The following is a 22,372-nucleotide window of genomic DNA, read 5'->3' on the forward strand; positions in this document are numbered from 1 at the left end:
AAACATTTAGATTTTTTGCAATATATCTAAACTCTGATTCGTTCATTGAATATCTCAATTGTACAAATTTCCCAGTTAAAACATTGGCAGGTAAATTGTTTATCGCTGTATACTGAGCATATACAAATTATTGCATGTCATTGTTTAGTGAAAAAAGTTCTCACTGTATTTTACTTCTTGTATGAACAATTCTGCAACTGCTCTAACTTTGCACTTTGAATCATCCTTTTAAACTGTTTAAGAGCAAATACTGTATATTAAAAACAAACAACCTACATCAAATATTGTCAAAAGGCCAAAAGAAAAAAAAATTTTTTTTATGTTGTTATATTCCCCAACTCTAATCTAAAGGAAGTAATAAGGACTGAAATTGAGAGAGAGAGAAGATGGATATCTTGGAAGGTCGGAACAAGTATGCAGTTCACCCAGCTCACAGATATTTGACAGTCCACAGATGAAAGACAGACCAGAGATACTTTGGAACTAAGAGGGAAAAGAAGTGATATGCTACAGCATCCAAACAAAAAAGAAAAATGTGTGGGCCCCCTCTTACCATAAGCTTTTTATTTCTAAAAATGGACACCAGATAGAAGCCAAATTTCTTCAAGGGACATAAAGAGGCTGATTCATGTGTTAATGGTGGTGACACTTTGTGCTTTTGACATTTCAATGACTTCTGCAGGCCATGTGTATATCTAACACGCCTTTAACCACATCCACACCATATGACCAAACCTTTGTAGATGGGATTTTTTGTAGTGATTAATGAAAGAATGACTAACCTTGTTTTGTTCTTGAATATGTAACATCTCTGTTACATACGTAACCCTCGTTCCCTGATGGAGGGAACGGAGACATTATGTCGTGACGACATTATGGGGGCTCGCCTGGGAGCCCCAATCATCTCTGACTTTAAGAGAAAACACCAATGAAATTTGGCTAGTGGATTTTGCATACCTGAGCCACTCCCCGTGCATACGGGTATAAATAGGTGACAGGTGCATCCACTCTTCAGATTTACGCTGAGGAGCCGAGAACTTGTCCCTGGTCACCAGCGATGGTTCGAGGTTGTGGCAAGGGGACATAACGTCTCCGTTCCCTCTATCAGGGAACGAGGGTTACATACGTAACTGAGACGTTCCCTATCTGTCAGTCACTACGAGTTATGTCGTGACGACATTATGGGGCCCTGGAAAGCGCCACAACCCCATGACGTAGCCAATGTTGACAAGCAGCCGCGTGACAGACAACACTACACAAAGGTCGTAACCTTCCCACCGCCCCAGCACAAATTCACTGACCTTGGTACCTGCAGAGACCACAGGTGAACACATCGCCGATGGAGATAGCCAAGCCGCTGTTCCTTTCCCCACAGAAATTTCTTAACAGAAGGGATTTTAACCTTCAACAAAAGATTTGCTTCAAGTCTTTCTGATTTGTTATTACAGCTTAGGCAGAACGATGGGGAAGCGAGCCTTCTGGAAAAGGGCACTACGGAGACCACACCCTACCCGTAGGGAGGAAATGTGTGGAGATTCTCATTTGGACTGACCCAGGCCTGGGGCAGTACTACATACGGAATGAGCCTCTGGGGCAGGTCCTACCTGAGAGTAGGGATGGAGCAGCTGCCAGCAAAGACTGAAAGAACACTCTGTCAAAGGGAAGACACGGGTTTACAGAGAGGGAAATCTTACCGTGGAAGAAAACACATATGGGATTGCCCAGTACAGGAGCTGAACGGAGACTCGAGCAAGCTAACACCGATACTGGGTCTGGCGTCAGACTGCTCCACCCAGTCTGATTGCCGAGGGTGCTGGAGGATACTCAACCAGGGTTCGCCGTCCGGGGAACTTACTGGAGGAGGAGAAAGGCGCTTATATCCCCGGGTGAGGGGGAATGGCGCAGCAAGCATGACACCGGCCAGCTCTTCCCGCCGATTACCTGTTACCCAACACACGGGAAGAAACTGGTTCAACGCGGAGACTGTAGAATCTCACGAAGGTGTTCGGTGTCGCCCAACCTGCAGCTCTACAGATGTCTGCCAGAGAGGCGCAGTGCACCAGCGCATAGGAGGAGGCAACACTTCTTGTGGAGTGAGCCCTCACCCCCAGGGGGCACAGTCATGGTTCCCTCAATGAACTGTAGATCCCCAGTGCCAGCAGCACTCATGCAGCCCCAGACCATGACACTCCCACCACCATGCTTGACTGTAGGCAAGACACACTTGTCTTTGTATTCCTCACCTGGTTGCTGCAACACACGCTTGACACCATCTGAACCAAATAAGTTTATCTTGGTCTCATCAGACCATAGGACATGGTTCCAGTAATCCATGTCCTTAGTCTGCTTGTCTTCAGCAAACTGTTTGCGGGATTTCTTGTGCAGCTTTGCTGTCCCCTCAAAATAACTCAACACACAGCCATTATGGTCTAAACCGCTGGCCACAAAAGTGAATACACCCCTAAGTGAACATGTCCAAATTGGGCCCAAAGTGTCAATATTTTGTGTGGCCACCATTACTTTCCAGCACTGCCTTAACCCTCTTGGGCATGGAGTCCTCTTTCACTCCTCCATTTGCCACTCACGGAGCTGGTGGATGTTAGAGACCTTGAGATGCTCAATAGGGTTTAGGTCTGGAGACATGAATGGCTGTGTTGAGTTATTTTGAGGGGACAGCAAATTTACACTGTTATACAAGCTGTGCACTCACTACTTTACATTGTAGCAAAGTGTCATTTCTTCAGTGTTGTCACATTAAAAGATATAATAAAATATTTTCAAAAATGTGAAGGGTGTACTCACTTCTGTGAGATACTTTATATGTGCAGTGCTCATACGGGACACAGCAATGCAAGGGCTGGATCTGCCTCCTCCGAGGGCAGTGCTTGCCAGTTCACCACCTGATCTCGGAAGGGAGTGGTGGGAACCTTGGGCACGTATCCAGGCCGGGGTCTCAGGACAACGTGAGAGTAGGCTGGCCAGAACACATGGCACTCTTTGCTCACCGAAAATGCTTGGAGGTCCCCGACCCTCTTGATGGAAGTGAGCGTGGTCAGGAGCGCTGTCTTAGCAGACAGGAACTTAAGCTTGACTGAATCCAGCGGCTCAAAGGGACCCCTTTGAAGTCCTGCCAGGACGATAGAGAGGTCCCAGAAGGGCACCAGGGGTGGCCTAGGAGAATTTAACCTTCTGGCACCCCTCAGGAACCTGACGATGAGATCGTGCTTTCCAAGGGACCGGCCGTCCACTGCATTGTGATGTGCTGCGATGGCAGCCACGTACACTTTCAAGGTGGAGGGTGACAGCCTACGCTCCAACCTTTCTTCGGGGGTCTTCTCGGCAAGAAGAACACCAGTTCGCGAACAGACTCCATTTCAGAGCATAGGCTTGCCTCGTAGAAGGAGCTATAGCCTGAGTGATCGTGTTAACCACCACAGGTGACAGATCAGCTAGGACTGCCGCGTCCCGTCCAGGAGCCACACGTGGAGGTTCCAAAGGTCTGGACGCGGGTGCCAAATGGTGCCGAGCCCCTGAGAGAGCAGGTCCTGTCTCAGGGGGAGGCACCAGGGAGGGGCTGTCGCGAGGAGCATGAGTTCCGGAAACCAGGTCCTATTGGGCCAGAAAGGCGCAACCAGTAGGACCTGCTCCTCGTCCTCCCTGACCTTGCACAGTGTCTGTGCGAGAAGGCTCACTGGGGCAAATGCATACTTGTGAAGAGCCCGAGGCCAGCTGTGTGCCAGTGCGTCCATGCCGAGGGGGCCTCTGTCAGGGAGTAGTACAGTTGGCAGTGGGAGGACTCGCGGGAAGCAAACAGGTCCACCTGGGCTTCCCCGAATCGACTCCAGATCAGCTAGGTCAACTCGGGATGGAGTCGCCATTCTCCGGGGGACGTGAGCTGTCGTGAGAGCGCATCGGCTGCACGTTTGAGCTCCCCCGGAATGTGGACTTGAGCCACGTCTGACTCCAGAGGAGGAGATTGGGGGCGAGCTGTGACATGCGATGTGATCGTAGACCTCCCTGCTGGTTGATGTACGAAACCACCGCAGTGTTGTCCGTGCGGGCTTGTCTTGCAGCAGTGGCCGGAACTGTCGCTCACTGTCAGTCCACGGGCCTGAGAACCCGGAGGAAAAGGAAATTGCTCTTTCTTTGAAAATGTGGGCGGAACAGAAACAAACATAAACTGAAGATTCTCCCACCCGGCCCTCCTCCCAGGGAAAGGAGCGTCGCGGTCTCTGCCGTCTCCTGAGAAAGAGCAGCTCCCCACATCTCCGGGTTGCCCGTGTCAGGGCCACTTCATCGACTTCCTGGATGACTAAGTGGTCGGCTGGGATGGGGGGCGCCGCACTCCTGTGAGAGGCTCGACGCGCTGGCCTTGATGTTGTTTCAGCATGGGGCGGAGTGGCTCTGGAGGACGCAGGAGGTGCGCCCACGGCGACTAGCAGGCTGAGGCTTGGCCCGCGGCGGAGTGGTGGCTGGTGGATGGCCTCGGTCTACTTCTGTACTGCTGAGAACTGCTTGTGCAACCCTTGTGCATTTGCTTGAGTGCCTTGGCCTGGTGAACTGAAGGCAGAGGCAGCCTGGCCCGCAGCACTGTAAGCCTTGGCCACGAGAGCAGCTGTCAGCTTACAGGCTTTGGAGGGGAGACGCACACGATTCCTCCAAGTGGTGGCGTTTTGCAGGCACAGGTGCACCGCAACCGCTCTCTCCACCTGGGGAATGTCAACGTACCCCCTGGCTGCCCCGCCATCGAGGGTAGTGAGGATGGAGGAGGGAGACGAGCAGCTTCTGGCCGAAAATCCACCAGCCAAATTTCATTGCCGTTTTCTCTTAAAGTCAGAGATGATTGGGGCTCCCAGGCAAACCCCCATAATGTCGTCACAACATAACTCGTAGTGACTGACAGATAGGGAACTCCCTGAAGTGCAGAAACAAATTACCTCTGAGAAGCATTTGACAAAACAAGGTTGCATTTACATTGTCTTTTCATTATACATCAATTTTTCCTATATTGAAAAAAAATCATCAGGATTCATGTTCCAACATGCAACAACAGGTTTTTACTGCTGCAGGAATGTTGCAGGAGAACTACACCCTTCATTTGGTCTATTCAGGGCATGAACTGTGCAGAAAACTCATAGAAGCTGCAACACAACATATTGTGATTAAACAGAACGTGTACACAACTGCACCCTAGGGATTATCAAGTTCTTTTCAGCCACAACTGAAAATAATGCATCACTGGTCAGTGAGAATTTTAACACATGTACAGTTCTAGTCTGACAGAGAGAGAGAAACGCCTACACACATCTGCACATACACATAAATGAACACAAAGTGTTGTTTATGTTTGAAATAGCACACTAAATCTGACTATTTCTGCAGTTTTCAGTATGTACGAAGAACACAAATTACTTTAAACTAGTTTAAAGCTGATGAAACCGCACTGACAAACAGGAGAAACACTGTGTGCAACGAGACAGTCGGAAGGCTTTTTAATCTACAAATTGCCATAATTTACCATGGATTTACTGTAGTAACATTAACTTCACCAGGGTATTGTGGCAGAAATGTGGAATATTCATATCGAATTTTATTATATTATTAATGTAGACATTTAATAACTGTAATGGAATATAATTACAGTATTTATTGTGAATAAGTTAGCATTTGTGCATTTATACTAAATGTATTTAGACTACTGTTTTTCATACAAATACCTAGAAACCATATAGCTAAATTTTTACCATGGTATTGAGGTGCTATATGTGTGATTTTAACTGTGGTTATCATGATCTAAATATATGCTACTATGGAAGACCAATGGTTAATTTTAATAAAACTCAAACAGTCAGAATGATTCAATTTCACCATATAAAAATTAGGTTGTTACAATTTTTACAGATGTTACTGTTTTTGATAATTAACACATTTATATCTGCATCCTAACTCAAGCTACTTCTGTCAACTCAAGTTACTGTCAGATGTGCACTTCTAAAAGCAATGTAGTTTACGCAATGTAGTTTACAGTTATTTTTTTACTGTAATGCGTAAACCAGGCCCAGAAGTAATGTGAATCGTGATTTTTTTTATAGATCACACTAAATATTATATAATAATAAATAAAAATTATTAATAACTTGTTTTTAATTATTATTAATAAGGATTATTTTTACAGTATATAATATTTACATATTTATAAAAATGCTAAATATCTGTATCTATTTCTGTATTAATAAAATACGCAAGTCATATGAAAGCAATGTAGCATACGTCTGTTTGAAACATCATTACACATGCTGTTTCACACACTATTTTTTTGGGGGGAAAATAGTAGGCAGTAGCCTGTAAGCATTACCATAGTATGCCAAACACAGCCTGTGTGACACAAATGGCTGGTGACATTAATTAGATAAGATAACTGAACCAAGCTTAAATAATCCAGATGGCTCATAAACCCAAGATACTCATGCTGAATGCTGGGCTCAAAATCCTGCTTTGGCTTTTACAAGAAAACAATTATAGCTTATTTAAATCAGAGAGGAAGACCCTGACCCAGCACAAAGTAAACTAGACCACAAGTCAACGGCACTTACTTGGAGAGCGAAACGCCTCCTGCTTTCCCAATGAGCTCCTCATGGTGTAGAACAGCATCATTCCAAGGAATGTTCAGGAATTTCAGAAGCCTTCTCATCCACTTTTCCGGGTGCAGGACAAGCTGTTCGTAGTGCATGGGCAGGCACTTGTCCGCTGCCTCCAGGCACTGAGTGTACATTGTCTCTATGGCCCGGTTCCACTTTGTCAAGCAGTCCCGATAGCTGCTCAAGTCAAACCCAGCGATGGTGACTTTACGGGAGATCATGGAGTGAACGGAGGCCCTGCCGTCTCGGATCATGAGAATGAACTTAGCGTGGGGAAAGATCTTAGCCAGATAAGTGAGTGATTTAAGAGCAAACGGGTCTTTATTACACAGGTAGTTGGCCGGTTCGCCATGTTTTACGATGATCTCCAATAGGAAAGCTTGCATGGCTGAGTCCAAGACCTCGTCTGTTACTCCAGCTTCGTCTAGCCGCATTTTCTCCCGGCCTGAGCGGCTCCACATCTGCTTCATGGCCAGAATGCGAGGGATGACACGGGTCTCTTCTCCACAGCGCACATCGGGGTGAGCGTCCAGCATGGCCCGCATAAGAGTGGTGCCGCTGCGAGGGACGCCACCGATAAATATAAGAGGCATGTCTTTATTGTAGATGAAGGGGGTGCTGAGGTTCTGGCCCGTGCGCAGGGTGGTGTGCAGGCTGCTCACCAGCGGCTGGCTGCGCTCATCTATCCGGTGGTGGCACTCCATGGCGTGCCGACCCAGGTAGAAGACCGTGACGGAGCTGATGACCAGGCAGGCCACCAGTAAATTCTGTTTCAGCTTGCCAATCATCTTGGGGGCGAGCTGGAGGACTGGTTGAGAAGCCAGGGGTGAAGTGAGATGGGAAAGAAGCAGAAAAAGGAAAGGTGAGGTTGAGGTGAACGCCCGATACTCAGGACTGGCCGTGACGGAGCGAGTGGAGGCTGGGATCTGCTGTACGCAGCTCTCGTCGAGTACCTGAATCCATCAGGCCTGAAACACAACAGAACAGATTATTCACTCAACCTCATATGATTAAAGCATGTGTGGGTCAATGACAAATAAGAGTGCCTACTATAAAGGTAATGACCTAAACACACACATTCTTAAAAATGTATTATTTGTATTCATGTGGGTTTCACGTGTTTCTTTTTAAATGTTTTCGAACATTTTCAAGAAATTTCAAATTTAATAACTCTAAAAAATGTCATGTGATGTAACCATGAAGTAAAACATAAAAATATATTTCCTTACACATTGAACACATGAGTGCACACATCCATGAATAATGTGTGTGTGTGTGTGTGTGTGTGTTTTAAGGTAAACAGTATTTTTTAATATATAGTTTTTAAATTAATTATTATTTCATAAATATTATTTTTGGGGAGTCACACCACATGACAACTATAGTTGTTTTGTCATAAAAAGGTCAAATTATTTTATTTCATATACATTTTATATAAATGTTTATATATTAAATATATTAAAAAATAAAATTAATATATTGACCTTGATGCACATTCATATGAGTCTACTCAGATTTGTTTTTTCAAATAATAAGTAAAAGCATTTTTGTAAAAAAAAATTATAATAAAATAAATAAATAAATAAAATAGGATACCAGGACATCACCATGATCCCCAATTAATTAAAAAAACTAAAATAAAAATTAAAAACAAGCTCCTCGTAGAAGAGACATATTCAAGTAATTGTGTTTATGATTTGCCTTTTAATTGTATTTTTGAAAAGATTAATATATTCAGACAAAAAAAAGATATTATCATTGACCTTGTCAATTAATTCAATTATTGATCAAAAACAAATATTGCAATCATCTTTGCACTGCAATAAAATCTAAATGAATACTACTAGCTGCCCTGTTCAACCAAAAAATTTTGCAAATGAAACTAAAATGAAAAAAAGCTTTGAACAAAGCAAATGGACTGAAAAAAAAATGCTAGCAAGGACAAAAAGGTTCAGACTTCAACATATTGGACGATAAGCACAATTGGATTTTGGAGAGTGACACTTGCGAGATATAGTAGTCTGAAATAAGAGACAGATCTGGTCGGATATCTTAAGACTGACTCATATTTCCTCCCACTCTCCCCACTCTCAAGGTACAGAGAACACATTTCCGCCAGCTACAAGATGCATGACCTTGCAGTCTTTAATTTGCACTGTGTGCTACACAACCTTAAGGAGTGGGTGGCCAACTCAACACAAGCAGTGCGCATAAAACTTGACCACATTGTTCTGGCTCTGGTGCGTTGGGCTTGTTACAAGATTTTCCCTGTGCTATTCTCTGACCAAAGCGCCGATCAGTGTAGCACACGTTGGCCTGTGTCAGCACTGCGCTGAAACACACTAGTAGAGGAGAATCGGCAAGGGAGAATCCCTGGAGGCCATGATGTAAACTCTATTTTTATATTTCTCAAGTAAATCTGAGCATTATTTGCCTGTGCACGGTATTGTTAGCCATCGCCATGTTGTTACTAAGGTGTTCTGAATATGTTGCTATGCAGTTGATAAGGTTGCTACTTGCTAGGTGGTTGCTTTAGTCTGGATTAGTTTTTTTTTGTTTTTTATTTAACTGAACTTGAGCAGTTCTGCAAATAAGAGTGAGCAAATATTGCAAAGTCTAGATGTGCAAAGTTAGTAGAAACAGAGATATATCCCAACAGACAAAATGCTGTAATTAAAGCAAAAGGTGGTTCAACAAAATACTGACAAGTGGGTGATCCTTTTTCCAACTCAGTGATTCTGTTTTTTTTCCCATGTTGGTGTTATATCTTTCACTTGGATGTTATATGCTGCATTTCATTTCAGGCTGCAAAGCAAAAAATTTGATTTTACACACACACACACACACACACATGTAACATTTCATATTTTTTATATATAATTTTATATTTAATAATTGTATAAATGTTTACATTTAGATTACCTTTAGTCATTTTACACTCTTTGAAAGTAAATCTTTAAAAAACACTACTAATTTATACTACTTTTAAAAATAAATTATAATTATTTTATAAAGATTACATTCTAAAAATACTGTTACATATAAAATTACAATGGTTGATTTTTAATTAATTATTGTATTATTCCTTAATTTAGACAAAATATTATAACATTTTAATAAAAGCCATTTATCGGTTATGGGAGCAGGTTATGGGAGTTATTATCATTACCTAAAGCTAAAACTAAAATGATCAAAAACATTTTTGTTCATTAAAATAGTGGAAATAAAACTGAAATACCTGAAATAAGTTTGTTGAAGCATAAAAAAAATGAATTAAAATCTAAATACAATATTTAAAAAATAAATAAATGACACTGAATAAATTAATAACTAAAAATATAAAATCTAATCTAAAATAACGGCATATAAATAATACTAAAATAACATCCCTTTGATATCTTAGCTGATACGATATGTTCATAGTCTAATCGCAGTTCAAACTGCAATCGTAATATTTATCAAAATAATCGTGGTGTGATTTTATTTGGCCAAATCTTGCAGGTCTTAACAAGTTCCAATTATGTATTGGCACTGCTTTGGTAACTTCCAAGTGCAAGTGAAACATTGGCCTGGGTGTTTTTAGTGCAAAATTAATTTTATCAGTGAGCTACAATTGTTGTTTTGCTTTTTTCTTCAAGCTCTTTTACCGCCAAACCAAAATTCTGGCTGTCAAATAATGTACAAAAATGGGCTCCCCTAGGCTAATTTCCTTATTTCAAAAACTACAATTTGAAAAAAGGTCACCTGTAGTGTTCATTACATTACTTACAGGTCTCGTCAAGGGAACAAAAGGTGTGTGGAAGCATTAAGCCACTTCGCTTAGAGCAGTCCCATGAGACCCTCTCAAGACACCCGAAGGAGGTTACCCACAATGACCCACCCGGGAACACAGCCAATAAAGTTTCTTGAGACACTTGAGCCTGGTACCACTGGGAATCTATTCCAGGATGCTGGTGATGGTAAAGTGACCCTTAATTGACACAGCTCTTCATCTCAGTCCACATAAAAGAGATTATGTGTGATCACCTTTATTCATTACCGTCAAGAATTTCTTAAAGGGCCAATATTGCATTACCTTCACACCATACACTCTTAAAAATAAAGGTGCTTCAAAAGGTTCTTCAAGCGATGCCATAGAAGAACCATTTTTGGTTCCACAAAGAACCATTCAGTCAAAGGTTCTTTAAAGAATTTCTTTCTTACCTTTTTATAATCTGAAGAACCTTTTTTCGCCACAAAGAAACTTTTGTGAAACAGAAAGGTTCTTCAAATGTTAAAGGTTCTTTATGGAACCATTTAGACAAAAAGGTTATTCTATGGCATCATGAAGCACCTTTATTTTTAAGAGTGTATGATGAGAATCCCCTACACTGAGGGACTCAAATACCCACATGCAGACACTTATGCACACAAACAGATTCAGAAGGCATTAGGGAATCTATTAAGGCTGCAGGGAACAAATATTTATCACCAAGGCTGTGGTTTCCCTTATAAAACGGATGATTCCCATCCTGGATGCTGAGTGGTCAATACAGAGTTCCACTGTGTAGCTTAAACACACTATACAGTAACAGCTGACGCAAAAACACCTTTTAATCTGCTGTGCTTTTATCACTGTGCACTGTGCAGCCACAGAGGCCAACTACATCAGGAAAGGATGGCACATGAACTGGATGGCAACAATTTTTTTTTAATGATAAAAATTTCAATAAAATAATAAAAAGGAAGAACAGAGAGACAGAGATTGAGTGATTCTTGTTCACTAAGTTGATAGCTTCAGGGATGACACAATTCTTGAGCAAACTGATTTTAGAAAATAAACTCACCAGATGAATTTGTCCAACAAGGGGCCATTCACAGAGAACATATTTTTGCATTAAAAAACGTGAGAGACAGGGCAGTGAATGAAAAAAAAAACATGGAAATGTTAGAGAAAGTTGAACCTTTTTTTTAACTTGAGTGCCACATTTTTCGAATGCTGTGTCATGAGCGAGACACTGCAAAAGACGTAAGTGCAATGGTCAAAAACATTAATATAGTATGTTTACATAGGAAAACAATGGAAAAACAGCACAGTGTAATGAAAAAAAAAAAAGGTACAGACACATTTTTAAAAAGTTATTTTAACTTGTGTGCCACTTTTTTAGAACGTAGTGTCATACACGAGATGCTGCAAATGTGGCAATCTAGTGCATGTTTACATGGAAAAGCAGCACAGTGGATTGGAAAAACATGAGAAGCATCATTGTAAAAGATTCTGGAGGTCAAAACTCAATTTTAAGCTGACTTGCTGCACTGAAAATTTTCAGTTGGTTCAACTAAAGAACCAATCACGACATGGCGGCGGCGGCAGAAACAATACTACAGCTTGAATAAAAAAAGTTACGCCTTCTTTCTTTGCGTGAACATTTGGGCGACGTTATGCAAATCTTCCCACATCGTGACGTAGACATGTGGGGGCGTGTTAGAACGAGTCGTTTTAGGTAGGCGTGGTTGACTCTTAATTTTTATAAAGAATATCTCTTTGGATTTGAGACTTTAGTCTTTGCAACTTTACAAATCTTCTTTATGCACCAAGAGCTTGTAACACTCCAAAGAGAAAGGAAAAATTTTAAAATCGCATCATATGACCCCTTTAATCATTTAATATTAGGGTTTTTTAATGCATTGGCTGGTACTGGTATTATTCTTTTGATTACCTTTTCCCTCACTTAAAGAGATAGTTCACACAAAAATTACAGTTTCTGGTCCCCGTTGACTTCTATTGTATTTTTTCCATAATGGGGACCAACAACTGTTTGATTACACACTTCAAAATATATTTTATGTTCAATCGAAGAAAGAAACTCATACAGGTTTGGAACAACTTGAGGATGAGAAAAAAAAATGACAGTACTTTCATTTTTGAGTGAACTTTAAAGCTAATCTTTAAAAACACTAATAATTTAATAACACTGGGAAAAAAGTTTTTAAATTTTTCGGTAGACTATCCTTTTAGGAATAATGTATTAATTTAAATACTTTAAAGTCATCTTAAAAGTTAAGGGGGAAAAACTGTTAACCTAAAAGTGAACATTGTGTCATTTTCTAACCCACTGTCATGTTGTACCAAACCTGTATGACTTTCTTTCTTCAGTGCTGTTTTTGGACCCCATTATCTTTCAGTGTATGTGTAAATCATTCAAAACATTCTTTAAAATATCTTGTTTTCCACAGAAGAAAAATTATGTTTTCATGACTTAATGGTAACATTATTAAAATGTTCTTAGAACATATTTTTGTTAGCTGGGCTATCCTTTTAAACTGCATTTCAAGAACCTCAAAATAATCCTTAAAAAGCTTTGGGCTCTATTTAAATTGTTCGATTTGACCATAAAATCTAAATTACTGTGCTAACTGTTGTCAGAGAAACAAAAACACTTACTGCGCCTTAAGAAGATGAATCATATCGCCGTACAGTTCTTCCGTCAGGTCTGATCTTACCAGAAATGGTTAGAATCCACAGTCCCATGGAGATCCTCAGTCATACCAGTGAACATGTTAGAAAACACAATCACACAAACTTATTCTTAATTAAAACCACTCTGTTGCCTACTGACTTGTCCAAAAAAGGTTTGATGCAATAATGAAGCTGGTTGGCTCCCATTTACCAAAAAGCATTGAAAGAAAAGGATCATGTGTCTGCAGACAGTTAGCTTCAGGTTAGAGTCGATACTTTATTGGAAACACATGTTTCAAGAAACCACAAAATTCTATGTATTTGGAATTATTTGGAAGGACACGGTGTAAAAAGTTAGAATACAAAAGACTTTGAGTATTTGTGATGTGCCCTATAATGTCTGCAACAAAAGATGGATGTCTGGATGAATGTGCATGCATCAAATTCTTAATCAGTCACACAGTGTCTGGCTTGATTAGGTAAAAGCCTTCAAGCTGTGCCAAAAACAGAAGATTGGGGGACAAAGGGGAGGGTGATGAAGTGCTTGGCCCAGATAACTCGCCTGTTCATACTCAACGGTACCCACAAAAAAACAAAAAAAACATCAATTGTTTGATTAAACTATAAGATGTACGTTGACACCAGAACGTCATAGCAATTGTGCTGGTTGACCATGAGCATTAACTCTTCTGTGAAGGCTTTCCAGTAGATGCTGGATCATGGATGCTGGGATTTGCTCCCATTTAGACACAAGAGTATCATTGAGGTCAGGCTCTGATGACAGGCGACAGAGTCTGGCTGACAGTCTGCATTTCAATTCATCCAAGAAGTGTGTTATGGGGTTCAGATTGGCGTTTTGTAAACACTAGTCAAGTTCTTCCATAGCAGACTCAGCAAACCAGGGTCCTCAACTGGTTCTGTGCCATTTATATTTAGAATGAGAATGTCTGCTAAACAAAAATACAATATTATGTTAGCTTCAACCAAAGATAAAGTTAAGAAGTTAAGTAAATGTTCATTATTTCTGCCCCTTTAAAATGTATAGTAAAATTTAAATGTAATGTATAAGCTTATGAATATATACATTAATAATGGTGGTTTTAATGGTTTTTATCCAATGTATACTGTAAGTATAAGCACTTTCAAAAATGTCAAACATTCAAAAGTTTTATTTTTAATGTTTCTGAAAGAAGTCTTTCTCCAAGGCTGCATTTATTTGATACAAATACTATGCAATATTGTGAAATATTATTACAATTGAAAAGAACTGTTTTCTTTTTGAATTTATTTTAAAATGTAATACTCCAGTCTCAGTGTCACATGATCCTTAAATCATTGCTTTTGCATTTGGTGCTCAAGGAACATTTCTTATTTTTATCAATGTTGAAAACCATTGTGCCGCATAATATGTTTGTAGAAACTGTGATCCTTTTATTGAGGATCATATGATGAATAGAATGTTCAAAAGAACAGCATTTATTTGACAAAAAAAAAACAGAATGACGACAAAAACATCAGCAAGCAACAACCAGATAATCAATTTATGCTACAATGCATGCTGGGAGCTCACAAATCTGCATTGTTTGCTTGGATAACTGTTAAGCTAGATGGAACAATAAACAGGGGAATATTGTTAGTCTAGCATGTGTTTTTATGTAGATTCTCATTTAGCCTCTTTTTTTACAGAGTGTAAAAAAGTCTTGTCCTTCCTAATATAGCGCTCTACAGCACCTAGCTTTCTGATGCCTTTAAGGGTTTTAGTCTTTAACAGGGGCAGCAGCAGAGACTGAACTCTCTATGCGGGGGGTTAGAGGGACAGCGCATGCCGGACACGGCTGCAGGAAATGGCTGTATCCGGCCCATACACTCAACTATGTTTGCAAAGGAGAAGAAAATTGGTCCTTCATTTGTTTAACATTCAGTCAGGCAGAAAAGTGAACAAATAGCCCCACCGAGGTCACTTCCACTACGCACATACAGTATGTTCATGTTTAGCAGGAGCTAATTGGGCTGAAATAAGTTGTCTGACAAAATCATGACCATGAAAAACGACATTTTAGGTGGTAACTACATTGTTCTTCTTCAGCAACACAGATAATAAGATCACAGCATGCAGTAAAGGAAGACGTCAAAGAATGTTACATTATTCAGCTGGTGTGGTAACTCTACCTCAATGCATGACCATATATCTTAAGCAGAGGGTGGTGGAACATATCTGAGGGTCAGGAGACCCGTGGCCTTACCGCTGCATTGTGCATCCCACTGGGTCCTTCTGAAACTGAGAGGGCGTCCTTTCAAGAGACATTCAGATACGGGACCTCTGACCCCCTTATACTTCTGCAGGGTTAGGAGCAGAGAGCATTTCAAAGGCAACAGACCAAAGATTCACAAGAGGAAGGTTTCGTGTTTCCAAAATGGAGAAACATTTGAATCATACCACAGTTCTCAGAAACACTTCTCTGCAAATAAGCTCTGTTTCTGAGTCATAGGCTAATTATTTTCGGTTATAAGGTGTACTGTGTGTGTGTGTGTGTGTGTGTATGTGTGCGTGTGTTCATTAGTTGCTAGCTATTACCCAGCAAACACAGAACATTTCCGTAATGTTCCCATATGGTTTTCCGATTTGGGTTTTTTGGGGGAAACAAATGTGAACTGGGAAAGTTATCAGTAGGTTCTTTACTTATAACCAAAAACTAACCTTCCCCAAATGTTTTGAGAACCGAATATCTCGGTAGTTGTACTTAATGCAAATTGTAAAGAAAATACTGAAACTGAAAGCTGAGTATGTGTACCTATGGTAATGTCATCATACCTCATTTGCTAAGCAGCCCTTTCTCATGTCATATCTTTGAAATGAACAGTGGTTTTGCAAAACTTCCGTCGCTGGTACAACATCTGCTAATATAGGCTAAAGATATTCAAGCTATTAGTAAACAAGCTAAAGTGCTGTTTCTATTGTAACAAAAGCACTATTGCTTTTATACAACAGTATAATCAACAAGTTTATGTTGATGGGCGCTTTTCAAACACTGCTTCATTAGGCTTCGAAACACTGACAAACCTTTTGTTTTCAAATCAGTGGTTCGGAGCTTGTGTCGAATTTCGATGGTTCGCCACTACACTGTTAAAAATAAAGGTGCTTCACGATGCCATAGAAGAACCTTTTTTGTCTAAATGGTTCCATAAAGAACCTTTAACATCTGAAGAACCTTTCTGTTTCACAAAAGGTTCTTTGTGGTGAAAAAAGGTTCTTCAGATTATAAAAAGGTAAGAAAGAGATGGTTCTTTAAAGAACCTTTGACTGAATGGTTCTTTGTGGAACCAAAAATGGTTCTTCTATGGCATCGCTTGAAGAACCTTTTGAAGCACCTTTATTTTTAAGAGTGTAGATGCTGTTGATCTGGTGAAATGATGAATGAGTGTCCAATGGTTTTAACTGATCTTGGTTCATTTTTATAATTTAGGTACATTTTTATTTAATAAATTTTAATACTGCATGTATAATATAAAAATAATATTTATCTGCTTCTAACTGACCTAGTTGCCCAATAACACAGAACACGCAAACACTACACATTAATAAAATTGTACAAAACCTTCATATGTAATGGTAAGTAATTATTTGTACATTATATTGAATACATACAGCCTACTCTTTCGTGAAAACATTTGCAATTGGTTTTTAAAAGGATCATACATATTTTAGGCTGAGTTTTCCTTGCATTTACACTGATTTGACCAGCAGGAGTTGCCAGCCTGTGATGTTTCGAGGCAAGTCGACAATATTGCCAGAAATTAAGTGTCCCCAACTAAGCAAGCCAAAGGCGACAGTGGCAAGGAACCAAAACTCCATTGGTGACAAAAATGGGGAGAAAAATCTTGTGAGAAACGCAGTTCTCCTCTGGCCAGAAGAAACTGGCATGGTGTGGTTTAATTCGGTGTGGTGTGGAGCCAGTGCAGTGTTGACAGAACCAGGCTAATATGATCATACTTCCTGGTTCTAGTAAGAACTCTAGCTGCTGCATTTGGACAAGCTGGAGTTTGTTTATTAAGCAGGCAGAGCAACCACTCAATAAAGCATTACAATAATCTAACCTTGAGGTCGTGAATGCATGAATTAACGTTTCTGCATTTGACATTGAGAGCATAGTTCGTAATTTAGATATATTCTAAAGATGGAAAAACACGGTTTTACAAATGTTAGCAACGTGGCTTTCAAAGGAAAGATTGCTATCAAATAGCACACCTAGGTTTCTAACTGATGAAGAAGAACTGACAGAGCAGCCATCAAGTGTTAGAGAGTGTTCTAGGTTTTTACATGCAGACTGTTTTTGGTTAGATAATTGACACCTCTTTTTTTTCTCCAGAATTTAGCAGTAGGAAATTACTAGTCATCCAGTTTTTTTTTATCAACTATGCATTCCGTTAGTTTTGCAAATTGGTATGCTTAGCCATATCTAAGGCCCTCACATTCTTACTGTACTCAGTTAAAGTTTGGATGCGTGTCTCTAGTTCTGAAATCTTTTCTGTCAGCCTAACTATTTCCCTGCATTTATCACATTTGAATCCCTCGGTGCTGACAGAGAAAGCTACACTAAACATGTGGCAAGCAGTGCAAGTGACAATAACAGAGGAAGAAGCCATGACTCACCGTGTTTGTTGAATGATTCCGACTTACCACAGTTGTTTGTCATTTTAACTTTAAAAGCGGTGCTCGCGAGCACCCCCTTTTCGGCTGTGCACCCTCGATGCACACTTCTGTCGAGCCTGCACTGAAGCAAGCTCCGCAGCAGACTTCTACCCGACAGTCAAAACACCATTACGCCACAAAAATGTGTACTCAGAGGAAGGCCGCAAGGGTTTAGGGTGCGATTTGGGACAGGGCCATTGGTGGTTTTAAATGAATCAAAAGTGAAAATTAATACACAGACTTGAGTTTGTCTGGGACAAAGAGTGATTAAAACAATGAAAAGTCCCAGCAGAACTGTATATTAAAACTCAGGGAATCAAATTCAAGGACAGCGCTACAGTTGCACAGCTTAAACTAGCTAACAAATAATTTACTTTAATCAGAATGCATGGATACTTTTGAATTGACATTGGTGGAGAAAGATGATTTGAAATTACAAACCCGATTCCAAAAAAGTTGGGACACTGTACAAATTGTGAATAAAAACAGAATGCAATGATGTGGAAGTTTCAAATTTCAATATCAATCAAATCAAATGTTTAAACTGAGAAAATTTATCATTTTAAGAGAAAAATAAGTTGATTTTAAATTTCATGGCATCAACACATCTCAAAAAAGTTGGGACAAGGCCATGTTTACCACTGTGTGGCATCCCCTCTTCGTTTTATAACGTTTGGGGACTGAGGAGACAAGTTGCTCAAGTTTAGGAATAGGAATGTTGTCCCATTCTTGTCTAATACAGGCTTCTAGTTGCTCAACTGTCTTAGGTCTTCTTTGTCGCATCTTCCTCTTTATGATGCGCCAAATGTTTTCTATGGGTGAAAGATCTGGACTGCAGGCTGGCCATTTCAGTACCCGGATCCTTCTTCTACGCAGCCATGATGTTGTAATTGATGCAGTATGTGGTCTGGCATTGTCATGTTGGAAAATGCAAGGTCTTCCCTGAAAGAGACGACGTCTGGATGGGAGCATATGTTGTTCTAAAACTTGGATATACCTTTCAGCATTGATGGTGCCCTTCCAGATGTGTAAGCTGCCCATGCCACACGCACTCATGCAACCCCATACCATCAGAGATGCAGGCTTCTGAACGGAGCACTGATAACAACTTGGGTTGTCCTTGTCCTCTTTAGTCCGGATGACAATCATGTTGCCAATTGACCTAAAAAGTTGCAAATTGGTCCTCCAGCTGTTCATTATATGTACATTTAACTTTTCTGGCCTCTTATTGCTACCTGTCCCAACTTTTTTGGAATGTGTAGCTCTCATGAAATCCAAAATGAGCCAATATTTGGCATGACATTTCAAAATGTCTCACTTTCAACATTTGATATATCTATATTCTATTGTGAATAAAATATAAGTTTATGAGATTTGTAAATTATTCCATTCCTTTTTTACTCACAATTTGTACAGTGTCCCAACTTTTTTGGAATTGGGTTTGTACAATAGCAGAAGCATTTACTGTAAACTACACATTTCCATAAAAAGCAGCACAAGCCGTGAGGAATGCCAGTGCAGAAATAATAAATCAGGGAGGCTGAAAGAGAAACCAACAAAGGATATTCTCTGCGGCCCGCAGTTCATAAAAAGATTTGGAGACCTCAGGTCTGGCAAATAGACTCTCTGCATAGTCAAATGAAGCCTTACTTGTTATAGAGCAAATAAACGCCAAGTCTGATTCATTAAAGTGAGCAGAGCTACAGTAATTCAAAGCTTAATACCGCAGCTGGCAGGAGAGCAGCTGTCAGAGCCTCCGAGATATTCTTCATCGCCTTTCTTCTCGCTGCACAGTACATAAACAATGCGCCTCAAACAGCAACCTCGTCATCCACCCACCATCCTGCGCTTGTTTAAACAGCCCTGCTAAGTTGCTGCAGTGATGAAATATAATGGTGTTATATCGGGCACTATTTTATTGTCCAAAAACTCATAAGTCGCCTTGTGACTTTGTTTACGTCCTTCTTTAATACCAGTCGGTTCGTAGTCAGGACAAGGTCTGCTAATCTGACATTTAAAGGGCACTGGGTTCGGTAAAGTTAAGCTCAATCAACAGCATTTTCTGGCAACCTTTCCAGTGTAAAGTTAAATACAATTTTATGCATTTGTTGAAACACAATGCCATAAACCTAAAAAGACTGTAAAAAAATTTTTTTAAAAGCTTTACATCTCAAATAAGTTTTACCTGAAATGTTTTTTTATATAAATATATTTATTAATAATGTTTATTAAATAATTAATTTATTTGAATGTATTTGATTTGATAATTTATTGAAACTGGAATATTCCTTTAAAATGCCAGCCAAATATTTGCATATAAGCTTAAATTAAACAAACCAGGAACTTTTATGAGCATTATGTAAATGTTATCAGACATGGTTATGGTAACTATTCCCAGTCATATGATTATAGACACTGACACAGATGAATAGTGCAAAGCAGCATACAGCACGTACACACTCAAGATTTGTACTCCCACCGCTCCTTGCCTAAGCAAATAAAATGGAGCACAAACGAGAATTTTTCTGAAATCTCATGCTGCAAACTCACTATACATTTAGCTAATGAAACAAAACAGATTTGTTCTTTAATAAGATTTGACACTTAATTTTCTTTCTTCCTCAATTTTCGAATTACCAAAGGATTTATGGCTACGGCCAATGCCTGTGCAGCGAAATATGAGACCAATCAAGGGCCGAGATGGTTCTGGAGACTTCGTTAATGTGCAAGGTCAGGCATTCTGCCGGCCAGTATCGAGGACAATAGAACTCTCTCATCTGGTATGTGCTATAGAATCTGCAGGCTTAGTGTCTGCTGTGTCCACTACCCACAATCCCCTGCTGTGGGGCTGCAGTCCCAGGCTCTGCCACCCAGGGAAAGGGGATTTGCCACTTTGTGCAGAAGCCCATCAGTGCTCTTCTCCAGTGGGCTCTGGTTACACTGTCTCAATGTCATCTGATCTCAGCTGCACAAAACCAGTGGGGTCCTCCAGCTTCTGAGATGACACATGTATGAATGGAGTTACCATTGCTTAATGCATTAGCTATTATGAATTAACAATGAACAATGATTTACAGCATGTATCAATCAAGGTTAATGTGAATTTCATAGCAATACATTTTAACCTTTTAAGTTGCATACATTTAGTTAATATATTATTAATTAATTTAAATAATTGATTTAAACACTGAACAATAGTTTAGTTTCTAAATTATATTAATGCTGTTAAAGTATTGTTCTTTGTTATTTCATGATGCCCATTGGCTTATTTGAACAATTACTGTAAATTATTACCACTTTCTCTGTAGCTCCTTACAGACAGGACTGAGTTAAGATTTTTTTGTTTCTTCTATTTTTCAGATATTTCTCCTGCATGAGAAAAGTAACCTCACAGGTGTATTTTGAATTTTTTACATTTTCTGAAATTATTTTTAAAGCTATTTTTGGTGAAACATCTGAGACAAAATTGAGACTTGAATGTAACTGAGACCTCCATTATGTTTCCCAATGAAAGATCAACATCTGAGCATTATTTTTTTCCTCTAGACTAATCAAGATATCTGAGTTTTTTGTTTTGTTTTGTTACTATTTATCTATTGAAATAGTCACTGAACTATAGTCAACTGTAATTTGAGAGTGTCTACTCTCTAGATAGGAAAGAAATATAGAAAGGAAATAAATATGAAAGTTCTCAATACAAATCTAGGGCTGAGTTTCTTCAGTGCCGTAGCTGAACTGCTTAATTTGAAATGGAACTGGCCCCAAAACTGTTAACAACAGGGGATCTACTGTCCACAAGATTCTCAAGAGAAAATAACTGCAGGCCTGGAATCTGACCTCACTGAAAGAAATGTTTTCCTTTTTTCTGCTTTCTGCCACCTAAGGGGTCTTTGATGAAAGTTGGCATGGTTTTAATGAGTATGACTGGCAAGCCGCACCGCTTCTGTCCATACACATCTCAGTGATGCATGAACACTCATCTGTGTTTGTCTGAGTCTGCATTTTTTAACACAAATCATCAATAAAAATGATTTTAAAATGCATTTATATAAATTAAAGGGGTCCTATTATACTCTTTTACAAAGTCTTGATTTTGTTTTGGGGATGTACTAGAACAGGCTCTCATACTAGGTTGTTCGAAAAACACATTATTTTTCACATATTTTACATTATTACAACACCTCTCTCCCCAGTCTGGCATGAGCGGCTCCAATAGTTCCTGTATCAAATGAAGGCCTGCCTTCTGAAACACTAAATGTGCTGTGATTGGTTAGCTGGGCCAGTGTGTGTTGTGATTGGCAGCACTCAGCACCTGTTCGGGAAAAGACATGCCCCTTACCATAGCCGCCTGCAGCTTCAGTGTAAATATTGCATCAATATCAAATCAATTTGAGCATGATTTAAACCCGGATGATTGTAATCACTCTAAGTTAATCTGCCTTGGGAAAACTAGAACGTCTCCGACATAGTGATAACACCTGTTGCCTTCTCTAGTGCAGCTCAACCAGGTCTCGTCCCATGTCGATATTTGTGATATCACAAATCCCGGAAAATATGCGTTGTAGTCCAAACGAGTCGTTCGTTGTAGTTTTTGAAACGTGATTT

At 39.9% G+C, this 22,372-nt stretch overlaps 1 pseudogene; it reads right to left on the reverse strand.

Moving 5' to 3' along the window:
- Positions 1-2,239: 2,239 nt before the first annotated feature.
- Positions 2,240-14,113, reverse strand: LOC107597554 (protein-tyrosine sulfotransferase 1 pseudogene; annotated as a pseudogene).
- Positions 14,114-22,372: the final 8,259 nt, after the last annotated feature.

The sequence above is a fragment of the Sinocyclocheilus grahami genome, unplaced genomic scaffold (assembly GCF_001515645.1).
Source record: "Sinocyclocheilus grahami isolate Dianchi unplaced genomic scaffold, SAMN03320097.WGS_v1.1 scaffold233.1, whole genome shotgun sequence".
Lineage (NCBI taxonomy): Eukaryota > Metazoa > Chordata > Actinopteri > Cypriniformes > Cyprinidae > Sinocyclocheilus > Sinocyclocheilus grahami.